Raw genomic sequence first — 15464 nt, 5'->3', positions numbered from 1 at the left:
ACATATTATTACAAGTAATCTATACATCCTCTCAGCCCTGTGCGGTTTTAACTTCCTCTTATGTTAAGTGTAGGTGATATGGAAGATACAAAGTTAAATTTGATACAAATTTCTGCCAGTAATTTAGTAAAGAAGGCAACATATGCACATAAATATCTGGAACACAGATAAAATGACTGCATAACATAAAATCACCTAGAAGTTCAGATGAGTTCAGTAAGGCTGTATGGTGGAGATGGCATTTAGATGAGGATTGTATGCAGCGTGCAATGGGGGCTAATGATGCTAGAGACAGGCTGAGGTGGGGGGAGTGGAGGGGCATCCCTGAAGGTATCAATGTAAGCACAGACACAGGCAAGCGGGGGCCTGCAGAAGAAAATGGAATAAGTCAGCTTCCCTGTCCACAAAAAGGGGGAATACTGGTAAATAAGGTCAGGTATACATAGCATAGGCCCAAATCATGAAGGCTCATAAATGTAAGGCTAAGAATTTTATCCTGTTAAAATGGAAAAATATTGAAAGTTTTTGAGCAGCCAGTTCACTTGAGCAGAACTGTGCTTTAGGAAGATTAACTAGATGACATCCCTTCACAGTTTTAGGTCCAAAGAAAAGCACTAAGTTAATTTACTCTTTGAAGGAAGGACTGCTACAGCTTTCCCCGTTATAGCTATGGCAGCAAGCAGTTGCCTTGTCCCTTCTCCTTGCCATACTGTACGACTGAGCGTGGTGGGCTGGGAACTTACTATTTCCTCTGCCTCTTCCTCTAACAAGGGAGATGTGAGAAAGGTTGGGGAAACCCTGAAAAGCATGGAGAATGAAAGCAAAGTCCTCTCCCAGCAAGGGAAAGCATTCATTAAAGCCACTGTCAAAGAAGCCTTGTGTGGCTTTTCCAGAGGAAGGGGTTTCAGTCCTTAACTCCTGCTTTAAGACCCGAGCCTCCCCACAGAGAAATCCAGGCACGGGGCTTCTGGGCTGAGGAGAATTCAGTAATACTGATATTGACGCTGTTTCTGAAACCCTACTCTTTTGGAATCTAACTCTTATTTTGTAATGAAAGTTGAGGAAATAATGAGTTTTAATGTAAGAATTTGGCTGGCAGTCAATTTAGATAAACTAGCATTCCTGGAATACAAATGAGGACACAGACATTTGTAGTATATAAGGCACTAAAAAATAAAGATACCATTTTTTCCCCGCAAATTATTATTATAACTCTTTTTGAAGTGGACAATTTCCTGTTTCAACAGCAAATGGTGAATGGAAGAAGAGGAGAAAGAAAATAAGCCAAAAGGTATATTCTTCCTTTCCTGTCTCTGTCATACCCTAGAGAATTCCAAGGTCTCTTCTGCCATAAGGGATTATCCAATCACTGCCCAGCCATCTGCTGACTTTCTAGTTTCCACCCAACTTTTAAAACTGTTAATTAATTAACTCCTTTTCAAGAAACTTACATAAGACAGAAGTCAGACTTGTAATTAAAACACCATCATGAATATTATAGCCATATGGCATGAGAGTTAAGGGCTCAGGCTTTGAAAACACAATGCCTATATTGGAATCTCAGCTCTACTTCCTCAAATTGGGTATAATCTTGGGCAAATTGCTTAATCTACCTGTGCCTAAACTTCCTCAACTATAAAATGGGGATAACAATAGCATTTGCTATTTTAAAGGCTGTGGAAAGAAACTGAATGAACTATTATATTTAAAGACCTTAGGACACATAGTCATCACTCTAAAAGGTTAGTGGTAGTTTTTATGGTAAAATGATAAAGGTATTTCCCCAAGAACTTTCCCTATTTACTGCCTGAAATTCTTTCTTGTCTTTAATCCAACTGCTGTTTTGGTACGTTCTACTTGGGTTCTCTGTGTGCGTGAATATATATTTTTATAGACAAATATACTGGGTTGGCCAAAAAGTTCGCTCGGATTTTTCCATAAGATGTTCTGGAAAAACCCAAACGAACTTTTTGGCCAACCCAATACATATGTGTATGTGTGTGTGTGTGTGTGTGTGTGTGTGTGTGCGTGTGCACATGTATGCCTCCCTCACCCCCAAACACACACTCTTCATCAAAAGCATTCATTCTCAAGAGCTATGCCTTTAGTTCTCATCACTGCATTCCCAAATTCAACTTTCCATCTTGACTCTAGCTCTGCACTTCTACTTCTGTGCTCACATCACAATCTGGGCGCCCTGTTGTCTTTTGGAACTTAAGGTATCCAAGGTGAAATCAATCATTTAATGTCCAAGGCAAATGTCCCTAGTTCCATCACTGACACTACTGGTCAGCCCGTCCCTGGGGCTCAAGAGAGCACGCATTTTGACTTCTGATTTCTCTCTTCAGTTATTAAGCATCAACATTAAAGTTCTTGGCAACATCGCATATACAGCCCATTCCCTTTCTGTGATACGAGCATAGTCCATTCATATTTTCATCACCAGGTACAATGAAGGGCATGACAGCAAAGAAGGTCCTCTTACCTGGTTTCCCATTCTCCAGGATTTCCCCTCCTGTCTCCATTGATCTGTATCTATGTTATCTGATTTCTCTTTTTACCATACAACTTTCTTATTCAAGAAACCATAATAATTCCCTCTGTTGTATGAAATGTCAAGTCAAAAATGATCTACTGACTTTTCAATGACCTCTATGAATCAGACCATCTATTATCTTCTATTTTTTCAAAGACCATCCTGGCTGAAGCTTGAGTCTTCAGGGTTTCAAGTACTCATTCAAGTTCAGTCTACCGCAGTATCTTTGTTAAAAAATGTTTTTCCCCTCAGATCTATTGAGATATAACTGACATACAACATTGTGTAAGTTTAAGGTGTAACACGTGACGATTTGATACATGTAGATATTGTGAAATGATTACCACAACAAGGTCAGTTAACACTTTCATCTTCTTGCATAATTATCTTTTGTGTGCATGTATCATGCCATCTTAGTATACTTATTTACATAGTTCTCTCATCCTGAAACACGTTGTTCTGCCTCCTGTTGGCCAATCCAAATTCACTCATTCTCCAAGGCCCAGGTCAAGTCCCAACCCCAGGCCAAGATCTTTATCTTCTGTGAACTTCTACACTGACAACTGGCATCACAAAATGCAGCATTTGATTACAGAAGGCAAGATCCAAATCTCTCAATGTTTTCTCGTGTTATTCTCTTGTATCCTCAAATAATTTTCTTTTCTTTAAAAGTAGAGAAAAAAATCTCCATTTCTCCTTCATTGTCTATTATACATAGCCAACCCAAATTTGGTCATTTTGTATTAAATTTATTGATATCACCACATTATTCCTATGAGTGGTAGGTGGGAAGTTTTTATAATCTCAGTTAACAGACAGGAAGGAAACAGCAACCCTTTCCATCTTGAGGTTTTTGCCTTTGCTGTTTCCTCTGGCTGCAATGCCCTTTTACTAGCTCTTTGCATGCCTGGTTCATTCTTAACTTCAGGAATCCGCTTAAAAGTCCCCTTTTAAGAGAGGTCTTTCTTAACAACCCCACATAAAGTTGGCCATTCTCACTTATTGTTTATCATATATCACCTTGCTTATTTCCATCCCACTATTTATCACATCCTAATTATCTTATTTGCTTGCTTGTTGATTGTTTGACAACCACACTAGATGTAAGCTTCATGAGGGCAGGATTTTGTCTTGTTCTAGCATCCAGCAAAGTAGCTGGTACTCAATAAATGTTCATCTAATAAATGAATGAATCAATCAAATATTAATAAATATATCTGGAGCACTGTAATGAGAAACCACTAATATTCTAGTATTTGCAAAGTGTTCTATTCTATTCCACGAGTTTCTATTGTCTGCAAATAAATATATCAAGTATTCTGCAGTCTCAACCTTGGGCACAATTACAAAATAGTTTTTGGATGAAAACATTAATTAACCTATTGATGCTTTAAATGAAATCAAATGTTGGCCTAAATCAATTTCAATTCTTAATATTTGATTTGTTACCTCCTCTTGAGACACGAAGAGGTTAGTTACTTGGAGGAGGAATCCAGATTCTCAAAGAGAACATCTTTCTACCCAAAGTGGTGAGTAATAAAACTCCAAACTAGCTAACAAAGTTAATATTGTTAAAAGAATGAAGGAGAAATGTCACAAATCATTCTAAAGAGCAGTTAAGTTTTAACTAGCACATCTTAGATAATGTGCTCAAAAGTAAATGACCACAAAAAGCACACTAAATGGTACTTCACTGCCCCTTCAAATGGGGCAGGAATGCTGGAGGGAGCACTGGACCCAGGCCAGCACTTGGATCCTAGGATTGGCTCTACTACAGTTCAGTGGGAGGCCTGGGCCCATCACTTAACTTTTCTGGTTCTCAGCTTCCCCAGTGAAATGGGAGAGCAGAGCTGATAATTTCTAGTTTTGATTTATTCCTGAAAAATCTAGTATCAGAAGTCACAAAGCTAGTACTAAAATGAGACTGGCAAAAAAGCAAAACTATCATAATGTTTTAGATAGAAAGTGTTAATTTGCCACCCAATTCTTAGTCAATCTTGGTTTCCAGGGTTTGTTGGTACTTATATTTGGCAGGTGGGTTTTGTAAAGTTAAGAGGGCAAGATGAAAAATGACAGGTAATAAAATGTAATCTGTGCTGATAATAGAAGACATACTCTTTTTTTAAAAAAATGACCATTAAAACTAAATAGGGTTTTTGGGCAACTTGTACCAATCAGTTTGAAATGGGCAGACATCTAATGACCCAAAAGGAATCTTCAAAAAGATTCCGCATTATGGAGATTCTGATTACATTCACAGAAAAAATCAAAACTAATAAAATTTGCTGAAAGAAGGGTGGTAAAATGTTATGAAATAGCTTCTAAATAATCTTTCAAGCATGTAATGAATAAATAGGTTTAAATAAAAACTTTTATGGTCTGAAGTTAAGAGTTTCAAAATGACTATACCTAAACTGTATCTTTTCATTATACTTAAATAACATCATCACAGTCTTATTGCTGTTTTTGATCAAAAGTTTAAAAAAACTTCAGATTTTAGAACCTACCAAATAAAAACTTTTATCTTTTTACTTTACCCTTACAGATAGGATTAGACAAGGCTGTAAACAAGATGTATGGCTTTCTTTGCCTTTCTAGTTTGCAGATCCCCGAAGAACTGTACAAGAATATTTACACACCAGAGCAAAGAGTAAGGAAAGAAGAAATGAATAAGAACAGATGGTTCTGGAAAGAACCAGTTTCAGTTCAGACATGCTTCGGTTTGAAATGTACAATTAATATCAAAGCCTTTCTTCAAATGCTCATGCTGAAAACTTCACTGTTAAAAGATCAAACACTAATTCCCCATTAGTACAAGCAGAGTTTACCTTTTACTCATTTTTGCTACATAAAGCTTTCAGCACAAAATGTCATCGATCTGATAAATATCTTTGGCTGAAAATAACTGAAATAACCCACACATCATTAGCTGAGTTGATTAACGCACATAATATGGGTCAAATTTAATCACTCAACCAATAAGTACTTATTGAGCTACTCTGGCTTTTCAATTTAGAGTGGAACCTTAAAAGTTTTAAATATTTGAATAAAGATATAAAAATAGTTAATCCAGGAGAAATTTAGAGCTGGAAGGGACATCAAAGGTCATCTAGTTATATAACCTTGGTTTACAGATGAGGAAACTGAGGTTCAGAGAGGCCCTATTCCCCTAATTAAATGCTCTGATGTGGGACGGTTTGATGACAGCTATAGCCAAGTGAATGCCAGATTCATACCATCTCAGATACACGTAATTCTTTTGATCTGGAGGGATCTCCCCTGTGAGTCCCTTATATGTAAGTGTGTACACATCTTTCACTGCCTCTTTCTAACTTGTGCATCCTCTTTAATTAATCAAAACCCTAAACTGAAGTTTTTCTAAATTAAATGATTTGTTGTATTTGTCAAACTGCATTATGAACTTCATTTTTAAAATTTATAAATTTAATTAGATGAGAACTTTTGTCAGCTGTTTTGTTTTTCTTCCCTGTGATTCAGTACAATTCAATTTTTAGCCTCTAGGCCATTAGATGAAGAGAGTATTCTTCACTTTTCTGAAAAATTAAAGCATTAAAATCTCCCCAACTTGTTTATTCAAAATAACAAGGATATGCATGCTAACCTGCCAGTAATCGTAGGTTATAACCAAGAAGAATCAATATAACTGTACTTTAGACTTGAGTTTCTAATGTATGAAAGCACAAAGTTTAAGTGAAAGAAAAAACTTCTGATAAATATAACTCAAAAAATCTAGATGTAGAATGTTCTTAGTGAACAGGCATTTTAGACTTAACTAGCTTTTTAAAGATATTTATTCTCATGAAAAAATTAACAGCTAGTGGGCTTCCCTGGTGGCGCAGTGGTTGGGAATCCGCCTGCCGGTGCGGGGGACGCGGGTTTGGGCCCTGGTCCGGGAGGACCCCGCGTGCTGCGGAGCGGCTAGGGCCGTGCGCCACAACTGCTGAGCCTGCGCTCTGGAGCCCCTGAGCCACAACTACTGAGCCCGCGTGCCTAGAGCCCATGTAAAAAAAAAAAAAAAATTAACAGCTAGTGAAACTTTTTTAAAGTTTGCTTTTATACTATCCCCTAGTCAAAATGAATAAATGTTGATAAATGAATTAATAAAATTGCATCCTGATATTATTTTTTTCCTGAGCGTTCAATTTCATTCCCTAGCTCCCAAGTGGGGAAGATTTCATAAAGTTAAGAGGGCAAGATGAAAAATGGGGAGAAATACTGGGAAGAATTTCAGGCTATTGTTCAAGGTAGACATCACTAGCATCCATGTGGGCAGAAACCAATGCCACCTACTCCTGGAAGTGGTCCAGTGCCTTCCCTGAGCGTAAGCCAGAGTCAAGGTGGCTTGGTAACAGACACGCAGAACAGGGCCCGAGTTCTAGTTCAGGGTCTACTACTCACCTGTTCTGCCACAATAAAGATGAGTCATTTCACTTGTCTCATTTTCTCTCTTGTAATATGAGGGCACTAGATAAGACACTTTCTAAGGTACTTTTCTGCTCCATAGGAAGTGGTTTTCAGACTTAAGAAGCACTTAACTACATGTTTCCCAGTGTGGTAAGGGAGATACACCAGAAAAAATAAGATCCCTGATCTCAAGGAGCTTACAACCAGGAAGGCAAATCAGCCATATAAAACTACATAAACATAAAATATACAGCAGAAAAAACAATATGAAGCAACATATAAGAAGAGAATAAACAGAGTGATATAGGCTATAACTAGGGAAATAAAACAAAAAGAGAGATTGAGTTAGGTGATAGGGGAGAGCAAAACTTCTGTGGGTGCAGATGTGTGTTTACTTGGGGGTGAGTATGTAGATGTTTGTGCACACTCTGGGTTAATGTGGTGGAGGACAGGAGATAAAGCAGAAGGGGAGAAGAAGGAGCCTGAGTGACAGCAGGGGAGAGAGGTAGATTAATAGGTTCTAGAAAATGATAAGACAGAAACAGAGGAAAGAAGGCAAGCTAATGACCTTAACTATCAAGTTAAAGGGTTGGTTAAAAGAGCACATCAGTTGGGTCAAGAAAGTCCCAACACTTACGATCTTGGTGCCTCCCATTTACAAGTGGAAGGATTTCTCAATCATCAGGATTTTGAGAGATGGGACAGGGAGAAAGGCAGTGGTTCTCATTGGTTATGGAAATTTTCTGAGTTGTAACGGCAAAGATACATAAATGACAACACCAAGAAACATTACAATGGCTGCCTGAAGGAAAGACCTTGAGAAATAATTAGGGTCCTTTAAAATAATGTTTCCTCAAGAAGAAAATTTCTCTACATGTGCTGTAGAGATAAATGGGGCAGAGGTGGGGCTGGGGAAAAGGAAATAGTATGGTAATAGAAAGTTGTATGTCCTTCGTCTAACATACATTCGATATGGAAGTTAAAAATGCACAGAAAAGGAGAGAAAAACCAATGGCTAGATAGCTCTCACTCTTAGAATTATCATTAGGTGTACTGCACACTGTTATCTTAGATGTTCTAACTCCTAAAGCATTGGCCCAAGAACAGTAAATAACAGCATAATAGTTCAAGTCATCACACAGGGCTTAAAGATGGATTTTTGAGCCGATCTTTCCACCTCAATTTAAGTTTAAAAAAATGGGCAAGTTGCCAAAATAATGTTTTGAAAATATGCAGTCTACTGTTAATAATATTTAATATTAGGTACGTATGTCACATAGTTCCTGAACATACATCTTACACCAAAAAGAAAACATCTTTCTTTCTTCTTCTTTTTTTTTCTTTTTTTTAAGAAAACATAATGCCTGCTAAAGAGACAGAGAATTATGAAAACATGTACCCTATCTGGCTATTATTTCTAACAGAATTTGTGGAAACTACCACACAAAGGTTGTTAATATGTGATATCACAGTGTTAAAATGGGGACTGCTTTGTTTACTATTACATTTGTAGGTAAACATCACAAATCATTTGAAATATACAAAATCCAGGCTTAGAAACCTTTGTTCAAAAGAAAGAGGAAGAAAATGAAAGAAAACAGCCTCATCTATGCAAATATATTGTGATTTTCTGGCATTTTTGAGTTATGAGGCATTCTCTGCTCGTGAATTTTTCCAGATACTGAATCTCACTTCTAAAGAGCATCAAAATATTTATAGTTTAACCTTTTTATTTGTATAGGTTTTATAAACATGTTTATCTGTTCTTTTGATTTAGTGCAATTACATGAATCCTGTCTTGATGACTCAGCATCAGTATCACATGCCAACACTGAGTTGAGGCTAGAAGATCTAGTTCCTGGTCATCAGATGACTGGGCTGTACAATCTTGAGAACTCACTTAACACCCTCTTTGCCTCAGTTTCTAAATATGTGAATAGGGATCATTCTTCCAAATCACAAGATGATTAATTGTGATTAAATGCACAAGTGCTTTTAAAAGAGCATAATAGTTATCATGATCATTGTTCTTCGCTGTAAGATACTGGTTCCCTCAGGAATAATTTAAGCATATTAGGCTTTTTGTCCACACACTAAATGGTCCAAAAACTGCTGAGCTTTTACGTCTGCTTTCTATAATCCTACTGTTTCCTTCTGTTATTAGCTATCCGTTAATTACAATGAAGACTTCTCATTGCTGTAGTGTATTTGCTCTCCTTCTAAGTTGCGGCCTAATTCTGTAAACAGTTGTCTGTACCAGGGCCTCAGGATAAGTCAAATGTCTCTTCTGTGTCTATTTTACAGTGCAGGGTGTGAGCTTCAGGAAATGTGCCCTCTTTTTTGCCAGATGACTACATTTGAACTACTAACTCTATAGGTATGAAAAAGCAACTAATTAGTATGTTATTTAGGAGTAATAGTTTGTAAGTTTACAAAGTAAACTAAATACCTATGTCTACATAGGTTTTGTTTGTTTTTTAAAAAAATGCAAAATGTTAGCCACTCTTTTTTCATTTTATCTAAGCAAATGTAAACTTATTTGGTTGTGCATCTATTCCCATTTAACTGGTGTTTGTTTATTTCTGCATCACCCTCCTTTATTTATTTATTATACATGGATACCTCCAAAGTGCCTCTGGGCACAGAGTTCATAATTTCATATGTCAGTTGATGGATGAACATTTTAAGTTATCAAAGGGTGATGTTGCTGGACATAAAATTTGGAAGCAGGGCTATTTCTGTCTGATGTTTGTGTGCCCCAAAGCAAGTTGATTAATCTCGCTTAGCCTCAGCTTCCTCATCTACAGAATAGAGAAATATACCTTTGCATTCTAGAACTCAGAGAATTTCTCTTTTCCCTATTCTTTTTCCCATGCCAAAATTAAAAATTTTAATTTTCTTATTATACTATGAATATATTCTCATTATTGAAAAATCATAAAATTAGACAAATAGACAAAAAATATAGAGCCCCATCAATCCTATCCACCCAAACACAATTATTGTTAACATCTTAATTATCTATCTTCTAAATGGTATTGATTGCATTTCTTTTGAAAAATGGCATCTTCCCATATATACTATTTTGTAATGTTTTAAATTCATCCCCAGCAACTTAATCTACATTAAATACATCATTCTACATCAGAGGTCAGCAAACATTTTCTGTAGAGGGTCAGATAGTAATTATCTCAGGCTTTGCCAGGCACATTCTCTATATTTCATGGTTTTAAAACTATTTTCTTTTATAATCTTTTAAAATGTAAAACCATTCTTAACTCTGGTAGTACAAAAACAGGTCTCAGACTGAATTTGTGCTATCGGATGTTGACTCCTGTTTTACGTCAATGGATAGATTTCTGTAACATCTTTTTTAAAACAGCTATATAGTATACCAATGTATGGATATGTCAGAACTTGACCAGTCCCCTATTATTTGACACTTAGGTTTCCACTGTGTTGATGTTGCAAACAGCAGTGAATAAATATCTCTGTACATACTTATCTGTATTCATGACTATTTCCTCAGGTTGAATGTTTGAAAGTGGAATTTCTGGTCAGAGGGCATTCGCTCATTCACTCACTCACTAATTATAGTTGTAGGGTCAAAGCAGCCACATACAAAATGTAAATGAATGAGTACATCTGTAGTTTGTGAACCCCTGGATTACACGAACTTGACTGAAAGCATCTTAAATATTTTTCATTTAAATGAAGAGGTTTTAAAATATATTCACATATCCTATTTCACGATAGCACTACTATGTTTTTAATAGATAAGTGTTATATTCTTACAGTACCATAAGTAATTCAATGAAACAATGCCTTTTATTAATAATGATCATCATCAGAATACAAAATGTCACATAACTCAATACTTTTCCTATTAGAAGAGTTTTGAATATATCAATTGAAATAATTTGGGAGGCATTTCCTCTTTAAAATATGAGCATAAATAATAACTAATATGAAACATAGTTTATCTTGTCAATTGTGGCCACTCTTGTACTATCTGAATGCATTTTAAAGTGATTACACACACACACACACACACACACACCTTAACATAGTTTAAACTTTCTAAATTATAAGCTTTCAAAAAGGAACCTGTTCTGTAATTTTGACCTTTTAGAGATGTCAATTCATTTATTCAACAGATATTTATTGAGTGCCTATGAACTACATGCTAAGTTGCACAAGGCACCTGGAATACATAAGTAAATGAGAGAGTTGTGGTCAATGATTCCTAATAACACTTATTTTTGAAGTGTGACAACAGAAAAACATTCACAGAGTAGTATTTTATGATATACAGGGAAGGCTCAGGTAATAACTTCCATTTCTTCTCCAAAAAGAAAATGAAGACAAATACAGTAATGTTGTAGCACTTCAAAAGGTAATCAGACAAATCCTTGCCATTAGTCTGACCATGTAAAATTGGCAAAGGTATCAGATATATGGAAAAACAATTGTACAAAACTGTAGAGAAAGTTATCATTTAGGTGTTTTTGAAGACCTCAAATTCAACTTTAGACCAAGCAGGCTTACCCTAATATGATCTATGTAAATAAAATGTACATTTGTGTGTGTGTGTGTGTGTGTGTGTGTGTGTGTGTGTGACTAGTCAACATCTTGAAGGTTATCATTCAGATGGGAATCACCTACAGTAGTTAAGAACTGATCAATTAGATCTGTAAAAAGAACCAGCTCCAACAGAAAGCACTGGAATAGTCTTTTAAAAAGACTCATGGACAGAGAAAGACAAATACTGTATGATATCACTTATATGTGGAATTTTACAAAGCTGAACTCATAGAAACAGAGTAGAATTATGGTTGCCAGAGGAGGGGGGCAGGTGCGAACAATGGGGAAAGTGGGAAGATGTTGATCAAAGGGTATAGAAGATGCGTAAGTTCTAGAGATCTAAAGCATGGCACGGCGATTATAGTTAACAATAATATATTATACACTTGAAAGTTGCTAAGAGAGTAGATCTTAAATATTCTTACCACAAAAAAGAAATGATAATTATGTGAGGTGACGGAGGTGTTAACTAACCCTATTGTGGTAATAATTTTGCAATACATAAGTGATCAAATCAACACTTTGCACATCTTAAACTTACACAATGTCATATGTCAGTTATATCTCAAAGAAACTGGAAAACAAGTAGAAGACATGGCAATCACGGATAAAAGGGGAGTAATCAGAAGTAATGGAGGGTGAGCTGCAGCCCACAATCCAGCTGAAGGGCCAGGCAGCAGACCCACAGAATCAAGATGCAAAGGAAATGGAGTCAAGTTCTTTTAACAATAAACAAACAGCAATGCACTGGATTAAAACTTGACATGAACACTGAAAATTTCTTCTGTTAACAAAATAGAATAAGAGTGGGGTATTCTTACTTTGGCCCTCATTTTATCACTACAGACAGTACCGTTGAAGACAACGACTGAAGACCCTTGGAAAAAGCAACTATCTCTTTATAAGGGTTAGAAAACAGAAACTATCTCTTTTTTTTTTAGGGATAGAAAAAGAAAAACAAAAATTCTGGCCAAGTCCAGCATGGATCTTGGACTTTGGGAAAATAAGATTTCAAAAGGCTCTTTAAAAATCTTCATTATATATTAGAGTAATGATAGAAGTTTGTGTCACATATTCCTCAGGGATTATGACAGGACTCTTCTATTTGCAGGGCAACTCTATTTAACTGGAGTTGTCCTTAATGTAAATGGAACCCCAAAGAGCTTATGCTCAATTTGATACATTTGTCAGATTTTAAAGAGCTTTATTATAATTCCCAATAGAGAAAATGTTTCCCTCAATTTTTGATCTAGCAAATTATGACATGGTTTTGCAAACAATGGTGAGAGCCAAATCTGGATGTCTATTTTCTTAGTTCATTTTTTTAAAAAAAGGAATCCTGTTAATTGCAAGAGGAGGGACTCATGGTATTAGGTCAGGGGTTCTCAAACCAGCAGCATCAGATCACCTGGGAACTTGTAAGAAATAAGAAATACAAATTATCAGGCCCCAATTGAGATCTACAGAATCAGAAACCCTGATAGTGGGGCCCATAAATCTGCGTTTTAATAAGCCTTCCTGGGAAATCTGATACACATCACAGTTTGAGAAGCACTGAACTAGGTGAACTCAGGTGATTCAATACGAATGGGAAATAAATTGATTGGAAAGAATAATAAAAATATTTATTGCCACAGGTATAATGTATACTGTTTCTGTAGTGAACTAAGCAAAAAATCTTTAATAATCTTCAAGTTTCACAAATAGCACAAGAGGTATTAAGCCATGTGATGCTGAATTTGCAGTTTAACCGCCAACTCTCTATTTGCTGCTCGCCTGATATTTAAGAGCAAGTGGGACAGCCAATTCCTAAATGAGTAGCAGTCATCACTGCATAATTTCAGTCTTACGTGCTTGCCACTGTGGCTTAGGAGCTGATTTTGCTGTTAAGTCATGTCTCTAAGTCGCTTAATAGCATTAGAATGGAAAGATACGGTCAAATTTATGAGGCCAAGAACGAACCTCCTGTGAGTACTTTACACCACATTGAGAATCTAATTATTGGTTCACAACATGGCATTTATTAGTTTTTTCTCTCTTCATACAGACTCTGTGGCAAATCAGCACACAATAGTATTGTTTTAAAGGGCCATTTATATGTAAAGTAGTTCTTGTATCTATTTTTGGTAGTTCACAGGTAAAATTATCCTGTTTTAGCATAAGACTGGTCATACAAGGTTAAACACATTAAAAAACAATAAAACAATTATTTTTCAACTGTGAGAGTTAGGACAATACTGTAGATTTGAAATAATGTAATTGAGAAATATCTGTAAAATGAGGCATGGTTTGTATTAATACTGTGAAGAAGATTTATGTACAACTTTCTTAGGCTATATTTTGGGCTTTTTTTCATTAAAGTTCTTAATAAGGAAATCAACAGGAAAGAAATGGAAACTAGTGGATATATGTAAATATTTCTTGATGTCTAAATTCCTCAGAAAACTTGGAAAAATTAAATACATAAACATTTTTAAGTTTCCTAAGGCCTTTCCAAACTCTTTCCACACAGGCTAAGCTTTGTTTATCAATGATTGGTTAGAATCTAGAATTGGGGTGGAGGGGATCAACATACTGGTTTTGTGCTGGTTGAATAACTTTTTACATTTGAAATGTCATGATAAAGATTTTTCACTGAGAAATACAAATATAGTTGAATAAAATAATCACACAGCTAATTATAATCACAGACCACACGCATCTCGTTAAACTGGATTGCAAATCAAATATTTCAAGGCCACTCCTTTTCCCCATGAGTTTTTTTCTTTCTTTCTTCCCCCCCTTCCTTCTTTCTTTTCTTTCTTGCCTCCCTTCCTCCTTTCCTAAACACCTTCCTCTTTTATAGCTCTTGCAATAATATACACTTATACTGTGAACTGATAACATTTCAAGATAAAAAGAACATAAAAGAGATTTCACTCCAAGTTACCTGTAACATGCGAACTGTATTTGAAAGCGAATATTCAGACGTAAACTATAAAATGTGAACAACGTGCTTTGTTTATACTACTGTCCCATACTAAGCTGCTTAAATAGGATGAGAACCTCTGAGAAAACACAGTCATTTAGTAAGAACGCCCAAGTTCAGGGATGCTAGGAATGAGAATGTTTAAGTAGGCTTTCAGCCATATAATTTCCCAAAGACTGAAATGCATAAATGACTTTGGCCAAGTAATAAATAGCTGATGCTTATATAGCATTCAATATATTCCAGTGACTCTTCTGTCTTCATTTACTAAGTCACTTAATCCTTCTACCAAGCTTCTGAGGTTGGAAAGGTTATCACCCCTAATTATGTTCACACAATGCCAGCAAGAAGCAGAGCTGGGATTTGAATGCCACAGGCTGGTGCCAGAGTCCGTGGTCTTGACCACTACTCCACACTGCTGAAACCAAGTTTTGGAACAACTCTGAACAAAAGTAACATTTGTTGTAAAATGAGAATGAATTAATGAAAAAATTGTTTAGTGTTGTCTATAAAATATATGTCATATCATAGTACATCCTATTAAGTATATAGTATGTTTATGACTTGAAAATTTACTAAAAGTGGTAAATAAAAAATTGTTTCAAGTTATTTGGGTAATCTGTTTCATAAAGTAAAAAGATGAATGCTGTAAGTTAAAATACCTGTTCAACCAGAACTTTAAGACATGTAGAATATTTACATGTACTTTATATTATGCTTGTTCTACATGTGAAATACGATCTCTAATTTATACACATCACGCCAATGCAAATGCATTAAATATTCTTTTAGAGAGAGAAAGAGATCCAAAATACATCCCAAGATCCAAAATTCATTTCACCAAGCTTGACTGTTGTTCTGGGTAATCACTTTTATTATAAAAACATATTTAAATTCTAAAGACACACAGAGATGTAGATCCTCTCACCCACGACATACATGCCTACAGAA

The 15464-nt window shown here is 35.8% G+C and overlaps 1 protein-coding gene and 1 long non-coding RNA gene across 3 annotated transcripts in view; both read right to left on the bottom strand.

The window, feature by feature from the left end:
- MAN1A1 (mannosidase alpha class 1A member 1) overlaps positions 1–15464 on the bottom strand; it is a 165436-nt gene that overhangs the window by 74616 nt on the left and 75356 nt on the right. The gene's annotated exons all lie outside the window — the stretch shown is intronic.
- LOC309635295 overlaps positions 77–15464 on the bottom strand; it is a 31755-nt gene continuing 16367 nt past the window's right edge. The window contains exon 2 of the long non-coding RNA XR_014248739.1: positions 77–2790. This is a non-coding gene — a long non-coding RNA (uncharacterized lncRNA). The remainder of the gene's footprint in view (positions 2791–15464) is intronic.

The sequence above is a fragment of the Balaenoptera borealis genome (genome assembly GCF_965194805.1).
Source record: "Balaenoptera borealis genome assembly, chromosome: 9".
Lineage (NCBI taxonomy): Eukaryota > Metazoa > Chordata > Mammalia > Artiodactyla > Balaenopteridae > Balaenoptera > Balaenoptera borealis.
This window is presented reverse-complemented; position numbering and strand designations above follow the sequence as displayed.